We start from the raw sequence: 13,691 nt of genomic DNA, 5'->3' as shown, positions 1-13,691 counted from the left end.
GAATTTTCTAGTTAAGAAATTTCGTCCCGAACATATTCATTTCGTAAGTAGAAGTACCACTGTTAATTATAATTATAATAATATAATTATATATTATTATTATTATTGTGTCTCTTAAAGAGCCCCGTGTCAAAACAGTTCTACTGAGTGTAATTATAATTATAATTATAATTAACAGTGATAATTACAATTTATATTTATAATTTATAAACAAATTATAAATTAAAATTAACATATAATGACAATTAAATCCTAACTCACACCCTAACTCTCACCTTGACACGGAACAAAACTAGCCGCAAAGCTAAACGAAACAAAAACCAATCAAGGCCAAAACAAAGCCCTGGAAAAATCCTTGTCCCAACTCAAACCCGAGTTTCAATCTCAAAACTTGGCCTGAACCTCAAACCCAAACTCAATCCCATGAAATCCCAAAAAGTCACGGTCAGTGTTGAACGAGCGATGCGGATTTGTAGGTGCTGCGCTAGCAAACGTAGCCAAAACAGCTTCCTGCTTGGTGGAAGTCATACATTCTCCACTTACAAACTGTCTTTAAATCACATTCTCGTCACAAAATAAATTTATCACCTAACTGAAGTCACCGGATTGAGACGTTGGGAGTGTTAATAGAAAGTCAATCATTCCAGTTTTCTCCAATGCTAATCGGCATCGTTTTATCGCAGCACCCTGTCCACTCTGGTGCGGCGATAGCCTCCGTGAGCAGCGCTTTTAGGGTTCTTCAGCAGACGGTGCACTTTTCCGAACACACACACCGCTGTGCTGTAAAACCTAACCGAGAGGTATCGCCGACGTAGCGATTAGCGTGATTTACGGCTAATCCGGTGCAGTGTGACAGGTTTAGCCTCTGATTATGCTGCTAATCTATTCCCGCCGTAAGCAGACCAAGAGCTTTGGTGCTTGTTTGTGTCCTTGTCCACAACTGCGCTATTGATCACTCGCGAGTGTTGCCTTAAAGACCCCCCCACCCCCCAACTAACGAGAATGAACAATTCAATGTCATTTTTGTTCCCCTCCACAATTTTTTTTTGAATTAGATGATTCGGTGCCATTATTGACTCGCAGTCGTAGGACAGCATGAGTATTTTGATGGAAGAAGCTAACAACAGCAAGCTCTTATCCCAACAAACTCACCCTCTCATTTTCATCAAGCCATTGCGATACACTGCAGGTTCCATTTTCAGCCTTTTCAGTCTACAAATGCAAGATTGAAACGAATGAATTGTTTCTACCGAAAGTCAGGATGTCAATGCGTCTTCAAAACTGCAAAAAGTTACCATTAAGTCCGTTCGATACTCCTTGAGCCATTCGAGATGCTCAATTAGTCCTGATTAAGGCCCGGCGATCTCATTCAATCAGGGTGAAGGATGTCGTTGAGTGCTTCATTTGTCTCCTCATCTTTATCGCCATGGCGATGAAGGAGGGCGATAAGGCCAAGACAATTTGAAAGACCTCATCAGTGGACGGGGAAGAAAAACTTCACCACTGTACTGAAGTTGATTTTCTTTCAGGTAGCTGTACTCTGTTTCTCACTGTTGCAGTCTCATATATGATATTTTTACCTTCATCAGGCTGCCTTCTACAATTTTTTTTTTTTGGTGATCGTGCAGTTACAGTTCAGGCCGCGTTTAAAGGGTGGCTCAAAAATGTGCTTCAATATTTGTATAATTACATTAAATAATACAATAATTGTAATTTCCCCATTACGGGACAATAAAATGATATTTTAATATGTTAAAAGTAAATGGGATTCTTTTAATGCCCGTCGTAGTGTGCAGTGGAAGGACGGAGGTGGAGGAAAAGGGTCTTGTACTTCAATTTAAGTACGGAGTGAGTACTTTTGCCACCTCTGCATTTCACACATCTAATAACTTGTTTCCATCACGCACTCATTTGCTAGAGTAAAAAACAAAAAAAGAAAAAAGAGCGTTTTCTTTCCTTTCTGTACGCGTCCTAATTAGCCACTCGCTCATGGATTCATTCAAACAAATAGCTGAACGGAAAGTTGTCAATCATGACACGCAATAAAAGCGCTTTTGTGTCTCTTAAAGAGCCCCGTGTCAAAACAGTTCTGCTGAGTAATGAGCTGAGTTTAATCGCAATTGAGAGATGTGTTAGATTTGCACAAAACAATGGGTCAAAAAAGGAAGGCAAGAAAAAAAAAAATGTTGCCGAGATGGAAGACATCTCTTCATTAAAATGTGTGTGTGTGTGTGTGGTGTTCAAAGAAGCTTCTAACTCGTTTCTATCCACGGTTGTAGAACAAAGAGAAAAACAGAAAGAAACCAACACAATACTTCGGTTGTCGGTTAGCTGATGTTTGCTAAGTCACACAATGGACAGACAAAATAAATGAAAACACACGACACAAAGCAGGCTAAGTGAACATTAACAAACTTTTCACACAACAATTGTGTGTTATCTTGTGAAGCTAGAATCTGGCACAAAATGAAAATACAGGACACCAAAGACATTTACTAGCTAATGTTAGCTAATGACCAAGCTGGAGGCTGTAAATTTCCCCAGTGTGGGACAAATAAACAATATCTTATCTTATCTTATATTAGAGTTGTTAATTTTGAATAAAACTAGATGATGAGTAATCCACAAAAAAAAGGATAAAACTCACTATTTTTTCTTTTTTTTTTGCTAATGTTTGTACCCCTGATTTCCAATGCTACGTCGCTACGGTAAGCATTTGGAAACCTTGTTACGAACAAAAAAAATATTGTTAGGCTTTGACACCCTAAGTGGGTTGAAAACTCAAACAATAGCATTTTCTCGCTCGTGTTAGCTTTGTTAGCTAATTAAAAGTTACAAACAAAATCACGTGCAATTAAAAAAAAAAATCTAAGAGCATGCGACAGGTGGAGAACTAATAAAGGATTGGGGAGTTCACTGATTGGCTCAATCTCGATTACCTTGCATAAGCTCTGTTGGTCCTTGTTTTCTGCACGTCCCCGAGGACAAATACCACAAATCCAAAGAGGATTGACCAAATTAATCTAGCCGCGAGGTACGCTAAAGAAATTAGCTTAATTGGACTGTCAGCTGTTGCCGGTGTGCTCCAGTCACGTAGGTCCCCCTTGAGTGAGCCAGGAGTCAAACATTCCCACTGATCAATCAACCAATCAATCAATCAGGGGTGGGATGAGACCCCTACAATTACACATTGTATATGTGTTGTCACTTTCTCAAAAAATATCTCGAAATATTGAAGCAGCGACATTTAGCCGCAAAGCAAAAAAGACTGCACAGACATGAATGTTAGGTGTTCAAGTTCAGGCCCCGATTTTCTGCTGTTACAAAATGGCTGCCCAACGGGAAGGCAGCAGTCATTAACCGAAGTAGTCAGGCGCGTCTGGAAAGTTCCACTTATAGAATAAAAGCAACATCAGATGCTTTCACGCACTAACAAAATCTATTTGTATGCAAATATACACACACGGAGACCGCGTACTCGGCTCTTGAGGAAATTGAAAACAAATATATTCCACTTACCTGCTTTCCAGACTTTCTGTTGTTCCTTTTCACGGACTTCAGCATACTATTAACGTTGCACTTGCCTTAGGAAAAAAAAAAACAGATTTAACCGGTTAGATTTCACCAAAAATTTCCGCTCTACGCAGAGGCAGGTTAGACCCGATGTTGGTATTTTCACAGACGCGCGCAGGCCGGCCGACCAACAAGAGAGAGGGCTGCGCTGCTGTGGGAGTGATCACAGCAAGCTTCAATCATGGTCAACCAAAGCGGCTTGCTTCCTGATAAAGGCAGCGCGGTACTCACACACCTCAGATGCTGTTTTAAAGCTCACCATTTCACTTTTCCTAGTTGTTTGGGACGTGCCTAAATTTACCGATCCCGGGTAATGTGACTGTATCACTTGGTGATTGTTTTCGGGTGCTCGCCCTATAGCAGGTCGCTGTTGCATCTGCTCTCCATTAGCGCGAAGCCACGGCATGCCACATACACACACTAGACACGGATACACACAAACAAACACACTATCAATCTCCACTGGTCATTACAGACCTCGTTTGTTTCTTTCCTCAACCGGATTTTCCTCGCCAGCTCACGTCCCGTCGATGAGCAAGGTGCCTGAACTTTGAAATGACTTTTAAATGCTATGAAAGTCTTCCTCGGAGGGTGCAATTAACCTCTTGTCTCTTGACCTTGAGCATGGCAGACTTCCAAACGAGCGCTAATTGCAACATTTGTTGTGAAAGGATTGAGCAACGGCGTTCCTGTTGGGCAAATTGCAGGACGCACAAAAAAGTCTTAAGGACCCATTCCCGAAAGAGAACCACAACTTGCCCATTTAGCTTCAAAATCAGCCATCAGCGTGTGGGAAAATAAAAAAAAAAAAAAAAAAATAGCCCTCGGCACCAGTTTCACCAATGGACACGAAATCGGACGGACGTGTCGATCATAACAGGATCAATAAAGAAATCTGGAAGTCATTGCCTGAAATTGAAGAGGAAGTCTGCCACTTTAGAAGCCACATATTTCTTTTAGAAAAAAAAAACAATATATGGGAACGTTCATTCATTCATTCATTCATTCATTCATTCATTCATTCATTCATCTTCCGAGCCGCTTGATCCTCACTAGGGTCGCGGGGGGTGCTGGAGCCTATCCCAGCTGTCTTTGGGCAGTAGGCGGGGGACACCCTGAATCGGTTGCCAGCCAATCGCAGGGCACACAGAGACGAACAACCATCCACGCCCACACTCACACCTAGGGACAATTTAGAGTGTTCAATCAGCCTGCCATGCATGTTTTTGGAATGTGGGAGGAAACCGGAGCACCCGGAGAAAACCCACGCAGGCCCAGGGAGAACATGCAAACTGCACACAGGGAGGCCGGAGCTGGAATCGAACCCGGTACCTCTGCACTGTGAAGCCGACGTGCTAACCACTGGACTACCGGGCCGCCTATATGGGAACGTGTCAAAAAAAAAAAAAAAAAACATGCCGGAACATGGACAGGAAGTTGTCCAATTTGTTTTCAACCAGGCATTTTGCGGCAAATTCTGAAAGCATCCTCAGAATTTCATCGAAATAGACTCCAATCAGGAACGGAGTCAGATAGACGATGCAAAATTGCCGCACCTTTTTTCCTTTCTTATGTGAACTACTGCAAGTTTGACGATGATTCTGAGGATTTGCAATGAAACCATCAGCGTGGCCTCATGTAATTACACTTATTAAAAACGGGGGAGTCGTCAAGGTTAGCTGCTAAAGGTTTGGTCAAAGTCACCGACACTGACAAAAGTTGAAGGTACAACCCACCAGGGTCCCGTTGGATAAAGTTGGCTGTGAGGAGTCGTGATGAAAGTGCAAAAACCTGAGCGGAATGAAACGTACTCATCAAGTAAGGGCGGAAAAGGTTCCGTTCAAGATCACACGGCGGGACTTATTTTAGAAAGGTCGACGCGGGCTCAATCAATGTGATTTTCAAGGCTATGTACAAGCGCACTAGCCGCATTTCTCCTTGACACAAATAAGCTTCTCTAATGAAGTCAGACCTTTCCCCCCCCCCACCTCTCAACTTTTCTATCTCTATCTACAATTATGAATATACTTTCGCTGCTCCTCTCGAATTCATTCGAAAGTTCAGCTCCCATAGCCGGTGTACCTTGGGAGAAGAAAATTTCTTAGCTACTACGTATGCTAATCAAGGCTAGATCCACAAACGGATTTTTTTTTGCTTTAAGTCACGAGCGCAGAATTGAGATACGTCACCAGCGTTGTTTTGGCTGTCGGTACCTCGACTCCCCAGTCGGTTTACTGCCAAACTAAACGGAAAACAACGACAATTACACCTTGCGAATTGAAATCGGCCAAACAAATGTCGAATGCTAATTAGCATTAGCATCTATGTTGCAGTGCTTTAATTGTATACAATACAATACAATACAATACATTTATATAGCGCTTTCGCAACAGCGGCAGCTGTAACAAAGCGCTTTACAAAACAGTTAACCTAAAGTAAAATAATAAACACAACACATAACATAAAACACGGACAGTCGTGCAGTCCTAACCACTTTTCCGTCACACGCTTTGTCGTTTGAAGCAGTTTGAGATGAAAGAGGAGAGAATCAAAGTGTAAGCAACAAAGGCAAAGAATTAACTAGTGCCGTACTGATGAGATCAGAGAGTAAATGAGAGGTTATTAGTAACCCCACTTTCTAGGCAGGACAACCCCCCCCCCACTGCAATAACTCGGGCGGGACTCATAACACCTCAAAGTTGGCAAAGTTGGATGCCTCACGATGAAAACAATAAAATAGCCACGCAAAGAGACTTTCACTTGACATCATGAAATTCGGTAGGTACGTCTCGCATGAGTAGTGGCGCAACGTTATATTTCATTTCAAAGAAGGATTTGAGTTTTCGGCATGGTATGCACGGAATGGCGGCAACATTTGAGTTGCCATTGTCCGGCCGAGGGGTTTATCCTAAACAACCCCCGCCCGGCAAGTAACGAGCGAGCGGCGCCGCGGGAGCTGCGTCGGTGGGAGCCGAGCGGCATTAGGAAGGCTTGCGATGAAAACGTCAGATTAGCGAGGGAGAGGCATCAGCGGAGGCTTCGCTCTTCAGATAATTCACGGCTAATCTGCGCTCTGCAGGTGTGCGCCCAGCAAACCCGGCACTTTGCCGGAGATTTTTTTCCTCTTTGGGCGCTTATCTTGTCAGCAGGAAAAGCACACACACACACAAACTCCCAAAGAGTAAAAACCCCCCATCAAGGAAATATGCCTCCCAAGATGCTTCCGCTCCGATTTTGTGACACATCGCGTCTTTTCACTTTCATGATCGGTCACTCATTTTTTTTTTTTCCACCGAGGAATCTGTTACATTGATGCGGAATACGCTAACGCTAACTTTGATTCCAAGCTGTTTTGCTATTTTGTCCGCCTGAACTTTTTGGGGTTTTCTTGCGCTCTCTTTCCGGCAAGTCAGCATTTCTGTGACCATTATTCCACGCGATTGGTTTGGGGTGGGGTGGGGGGGGGACCTCCGGCGCGTGTTCCGAGCGCGGCCGAGCGGTCTGTTTCTCGGCACGCGGGTTCGGACGGAGGCAGACAAACTCTCTCTGGGTTTGAGACCCGCGGGCTGCGGTCGCGCTATTCCGCCTCCTCCACCTCCTCCTCCCCCACAGAGTTGGCCATCTCTCATCAAGGCACATTTCCCATTTGCAATCCCCTGAAAACACTGAAATGCTTCCACGCTGCTTTGCAGGTTTCGTCAGTCCTCCCTTGGACTCGTTCAATGTCCAATTGTAGCACCAACCACAGCGATGTGGGCAGAAGGTTTCTTCTCGGTTGATTTTGTTGTTCTACTTCTTCCTTTCATAACTTTGCTGCTGTGAATTGGGAATTTCTCCATTGCGAGACGAATAAAGGTTTTCTTATTTCCATGAGTAGCTTTGATTCACCTGCCGCCTTTCAAACAGAAATGACCGATGCGGTCCCCATTTGCTGTTGAGACTTAATATATTTGGATCATTTAGGCACGACGATAGCATTTGTATTCGGGCTAGTTGCTTTGAACACGAATGCGGCTTCTTACGCCTGTGATACGATGTAAAATGTAAAAAAAATTTTTTTAAAATATGTATTTAAATTTTTTTTTACATCTATTCTCATTGTATTTAGAACATTTCAAAGAATCTGACTTTAATCGCAACAAAAAATGAGATTTTTCTCAAAATAATCCTATTTTGTTTTTGAAAAATGAAGACTATTCTCATCATGTTTTTTTCTAATGTCACAAATTGTTTTTTTTTCTTCATAAAAAAAAAAAATCTCAACGACCTGTGTTATAAATGATAGTTTTTTTTCTCCCCTGACTGATAAAGCAACATTTTATTAATTAAAAAAATATGTATTTTTTTATGTAACATCTATTCTCAATGTATTTAGAACATTTCAAAGAATCTGACTTAAATCGGAACAAAAACGACTCTAAATGAGATTTTTCTCAAAATAATCCTATTTTGTTTTTGAAAAATGAAGACTATTCTCATCATGTTTTTTTCTGTCACAAATTGTTTTTTTTTCATTAAAAAAATCTCAACGATCTGTGTTATAAATGATCATTTTTTTCTCCCCTGACTGATAAAATGTTGCTTTATTAATTAAAAAAATATGTATTTTTTTATGTAACATCTATTCTCATTGTATTTAGAACATTTCAAAGAATCTGACTTTAATCGCAACAAAAAGGACTCTCGAAATTAGATTTTTCTCAAAATAATCCTATTTTGTTTTTGAAAAATGAAGACTATTCTCATCATGTTTTTTTCTAACGTCACAAATTGTTTTTTTTTCATTAAAAAAAAATCTCAACGATCTGTGTTATAAATGATCATTTTTTTCTCTCCTGACTGATAAAGCAACATTTTATTAATGGAAAAAAAAATGTGTATTTTTTTTATGTAACATCTATTCTCATTGTATTTAGAACATTTCAAAGAATCTGACTTTAATCGCAACAAAAAGGACTCTCTAAATGAGATTTGTCTCAAAATAATCCTATTTTGTTTTTGAAAAATGAAGACTATTCTCATCATGTTTTTTTCTAATGTCACAAATTATGTTTTTTTTCATTAAAAAAAATCTCAACGATCTGTGTTATAAATGATCATTTTTTCTCCCCTGACTGATAAAGCAACATTTTATTAATTAAAAAATGTATTTTTTTTATGTAACATCTATTCTCATTGTATTTAGAACATTTCAAAGAATCTGACTTTAATCGCAACAAAAAAATGAGATTTTTCTCAAAATAATCCTATTTTGTTTTTGAAAAATGAAGACTATTCTCATCATGTTTTTTTCTTATGTCACAAATTTTTTTTTTCTTCATAAAAAAAATCTCAATGATCTGTGTTATAAATGATCATTTTTTTCTCCGCTGACTGATAAAGTAACATTTTATTATCGGACTATTCCATTTCCAGGAAAAACGCTATTTCTCCCCAAGAATAATTCTTACAAACTATTCTCACTGTTTCCCAACTAAGATGCTTCCCAAATAATTTGACCACACAAAGTTTTCCAATTTGCACATTTGGATCCCGACCTCGGCAAAAGCTGAAATTGGAGTTCGAATTCCCTTATTGAAAGCCACCAAACTCAACTCAAAACTCGAGTAATAAAAGCTTGGAGCAGTGTGTCCCTGTGGGACAACGCCTGCCTTATTTGAGTGCTGCAGTCTAATGTTTGCCTGCAAACCGAAAAACAATCAGCATCCCAAAAAAAAAAAAAAACCCCAAACAATCCCCCATGAGCGTGTTCAAGCAGCAAGGACGAGATGATATTCGGAGATTGTTTTTGGTCTCTCGTGATGTATAAATTCTCCCCAAACTGGATATGTTGGAGATGATGGCGAGCCATCAAGACAAATGAGCACTTTGTCGTAATTGGCATCAAGGGGTGCAAAAATGGAAAGCGATTAGCGCCCATGTTCGTACACAGATTCGATGCATCTCGACACTCTTAACGTCCACGTCCATTTTTAATCCATATTTTGCTGAATTCAATTCAGTAAAAAATAAAATAAAAGAATATTTTAAAACCATTAGTTGTTATGTGATCAATTTTGAGGGGGAAAATGATTTTATTTTATTCGGAATACCACACGTCAAATGCTGAGAATCATTTCCACATTTTTAAGGGGCACTGGTTGCGGGGAAAGAAGATCGGCAAAGACAAAATGGCTGATGAGATGAAATTTGATCTTAAATAAACAACCATAAGGATAGCATGAAAAAACAAATGTGAAAAAAGCAAAAGGAGACATTTTAATGTGAAATGAACTATAAAAGGTCAAACGAGCGCTTTTATCTGGAGAAAACGCAACAAATGACACATTTGATTTCCTTAGATTTCCCCCCCCCACTTAAAAAAAAATACTCGGATGATTACAGTCAGTTCAAAGGAGACTTTTTTTCTTAAAATTACTTTCCCCCTGAACATACCAAATGTATTATGAATATTTTTTGTAACGAATCAACAATATCAAGTCTAATGACCGAAACGTCGTCAGACATCAATCACGACACCAAATGATTAATGATAAAAAATGTAAATGTAAATTTTTATGCATAAATGACAGCCACGTTTGATTTTTGTGCTCCATTACTTTTTTTTTTTTTTTTGATTGATGGCAAACAAAAGTAAACAGCGCGAAGGTGAAGTTTGCCTTGTTGTCGTTATATTGATGTTGTTATTCAAATTCTGTCAAATTATTCATGACGCCACGGGCGCGTGTTTCATCGCCTCATCACGCCGGCTTGCTTGTCGTGATGAATGGCGAAGGAAAGAAGAAAAATGAACGCCCGTCAAAACGCAACAAATCAAACTTTTGCCAAATTTGCTGTCCTCTTAACTCCGATTTTGGACTGACATGTTGGGTAATTTGTACATCTGTTTACGAAGCTCATGGTGTCAATTTATTTGAGGATGGCACTGTCCTTGAATGAAGGAATTAATGATAAGTGGGCGTAGTGTGCGAAAAAAAAATGGCTGCCCAAAATTAGCAAGATGCTCCTCAGATAAAGTGAATAATTCGCAGAACTGCTTGCCAAAAAAAAAAAAAAAATGGTGTCAAAGTCAAGGCCCGGGGGCCAGATCCGGCCCGCCGCTTCATTTTATATGGCCCGCGAAAGCAAAGCAAACATGTCAACTTCTCTGATGATTTCTTAAAACTGTACCAAAACTTCAACTTGTCATATTGTAATAAATAAGCCAGATATTGAGAGCATTTTCTTGTGAGCGTACCCCTTTTCTCTCGCCAAAAGTCATCTGGAGCAGGCGCCAACTCACCGCGACCCTCCATCAAAACAAACACGACGGAAAATACGTCGACGGAAGGTAGCGTGTCGCATCATCGTAAACTTCACGTGCGATTGACATTTATGTGAGCAGATTGGCTGCTGCGGTTGTTTGTGGATCGCACCTTCGCTCCTGATCAGATTCCTCGCAGAGTGTTGACCTTCACGTTCAGATTATAAGACACCCCCGCACCACCGCCGTCCTCCCCTTTCCTCTCATCAAAATCTGGCGAGATAAGAAGTGACTGATAGCGACCTTCCGCTGCCAGCTCCAACCTTGTCGGCGGCACTCGGGCTCGGAGAGATTTTTTTGGTTATCGGGCCAAAACTCAGGTGGGAGGTGGTGCGCCGGAGCATATGGCGCCCTCACCACGGGCTACAGTATATCATCGAAAACATAACAAGGCTGCCCAGTTCACCGAATTATAAGTTTGATTAAATGAACCTGTGATGGTCTGCTGTTTTACGTTTAAAATGTGAGCGCGGTTGCATTTCTAACGAGGGACCTGGTTTAGGCGTCATTTGGATTCCGAAATAACAAGCCGGGGCAGCCTGAAGTTGGAGCCAAATGTCACTCAGTGGACTGCTGAGAGTGAAACATGTCGAGCTAGTGCCTTGAAAGCGGCAGTCGATATTCTCAGGTTTCTTTCAGCCTGCCTGAGTGCCGTGTTTTTTAATAATAAGACGCTAGCTACTTGCCGGACAAAAATGAACCAAATGCTGCTTCACCAAATTGAACAGCTAGCGGCGGTCTCGCGTATACTAAGCACACGAGTCGATTCCAAGCAGATTTTTATTTATTTTTTTAATGGCAACATCAAATTCTCTCCTCGGGTTAATTACCACACACAAAGCGAGCGGCCACGTTGAATCCCCGGCCGCTGCGCTTCTGCCAACAGGCGGTGCAGGTGGGCCAAATAACACATCCACGGTCTTTGTAGGCAGCTTTTAATTGAGTCCCACTCTAACACCACACAAGCACAAAAGCAGATGGCACGGCGGGTAGGGCGTTCGGCCAAAAATAATCACGGGGTGGAGGGGAACGGGCCTGCAATGTGGCGGCGCATCTCGCTCGAGCTAACGTCAAAGTGCGAAGGGAAGACAAAAGTAAGCGCGGATGCATTCAAAGGAAAACAATCTTTGACTTTCTTTCCCCAAAAATTTAATAAAATTAAATAATTAATTAACAATTATTATATTAATTAATAATTAAATAATTAATAATTAAATAATTCGAGGCGGCCCAGTAGTCCAGTGGTTAGCACGTCGGCTTCACAGTGCAGAGGTACCGGGTTCGATTCCAGCTCCGGCCTCCCTGTGTGGAGTTTGCATGTTCTCCCCGGGCCTGCGTGGGTTTTCTCCGGGTGCTCCGGTTTCCTCCCACATTCCAAAAACATGCATGGCAGGCTGATTGAACACTCTAAATTGTTCCTAGGTGTGAGTGCAAGTGTGAATGGTTGTTCGTCTCTGTGTGCCCTGTGATTGGCTGGCAACCGATTCAGGGTGTCCCCCGCCTACTGCCCGAAGACAGCTGGGATAGGCTCCAGCACCCCCTGCGACCCTAGTGAGGATCAAGCGGCTCGGAAGATGAATGAATGAATGAATGAATGAATGAATAATTCGAATTAAAATTCAATTTTAATTTGAGTTATTTCTCATTCTTGTCGCTCACTGCCCCAAGTTTTTCTCAGCAAAAAGGAAAATTGTAAACAAAAGTCTGCCTGTGATCATGTGTGTCAACCATTGCCTGTTTCTGCTGATTTAAAGGGACAGTATCAAAAAGTTTCTTATTAGGGATGACTCGCGTTCACCACCGTCGTGCTTTTATGTCGGCTATCAAGGGGGCCCGTTCATCTTTTTAACGGCACGACACTGGAACTGGCTTTACGACGGGATAAATCTCAGCGGAACAGACGCGTTGCCGTTATTTCATATTTAATTCAAACTTCCTGCTCGGAGTCTGGCAAGATAATTCAGACTAAATTTGAAGTTTGAAGCCTTCGGCTCAACGGCGATGAAAAGAAATTGAACGCACGCATGTGTTTTGAGTTTTTCTTTGGCTTTTTTGGGGGTCGGTATTAGACTGAGATGAAAACCATTGAACAGGGAAATAAAAAGATCTAGCCACTCGGTATAATATAAACAATACATGTTCTATCAGGAATTTAATTAATGATACAGATGCTAATGTAAATAGCATGTCGCTAAGAAAGCCCGATGGCTAATGAGTCGTATGCAAAAATGTCGCGCTAACCATAGAACAGGAAATGAATAGGTCTCGCCTTAGTTCACGATAAACAACGTTGTTTAGTTTACTGAATCGCATAAATGCTAACGTGGCACAATGGCTAATGACTAGCATGGGTCTTTTTTTATGGCTACATTAGCATAGGAAATGTGATGCGGCTAATAATGCACAATCCTCAAAGAGCGATAACTTTTTTACTTTATTTTAGTTTTATGCTGTATTCCAATTTTGCTCCGGTTCTGAACGGAGCACCTGAGTTTCACTCAACGGTGCTATGCTAACGACTTTTTTTCGATGTATGGGCAGGCCATAATACGAAAACGTTCCTTAAAAAATTCCTTTCCCGACCGACTACATGAAGCCGTCCTTTATTTCCCGTTAAAACAAAAGCAGCTTAGCATGTTTCTGACGCTGCGCTTCAAAACAATTATTAACGAACTCTACACAATGATTTTTTTTTCTTTCTTATCATCGTTGGCATGCCTTGCCGTTGCGTCAATCAACATAATACAAAGCAGGGTTTACTCAGCAAGGCGATAAACGAGGACACAAAGTGAATGACGACAACGGCGTCTGAAGA

At 41.1% G+C, this 13,691-nt stretch overlaps 1 long non-coding RNA gene across 1 annotated transcript in view; it reads right to left on the bottom strand.

Annotated features, from left to right (window-relative positions):
- The window catches only part of LOC127612969 (uncharacterized), a 38,204-nt gene extending 26,896 nt beyond the window's left edge, over positions 1-11,308 (bottom strand). The window contains exons 1-2 of the long non-coding RNA XR_007966024.1: positions 10,989-11,308; positions 3,520-3,584 (exon numbers count right to left, since the gene is read on the bottom strand). This is a non-coding gene — a long non-coding RNA (uncharacterized LOC127612969). The remainder of the gene's footprint in view (positions 1-3,519; positions 3,585-10,988) is intronic.
- Positions 11,309-13,691: the final 2,383 nt, after the last annotated feature.

Source organism: Hippocampus zosterae, chromosome 13 (assembly GCF_025434085.1).
Source record: "Hippocampus zosterae strain Florida chromosome 13, ASM2543408v3, whole genome shotgun sequence".
NCBI classification, from domain to species: Eukaryota; Metazoa; Chordata; class Actinopteri; order Syngnathiformes; family Syngnathidae; genus Hippocampus; species Hippocampus zosterae.
This window is presented reverse-complemented; position numbering and strand designations above follow the sequence as displayed.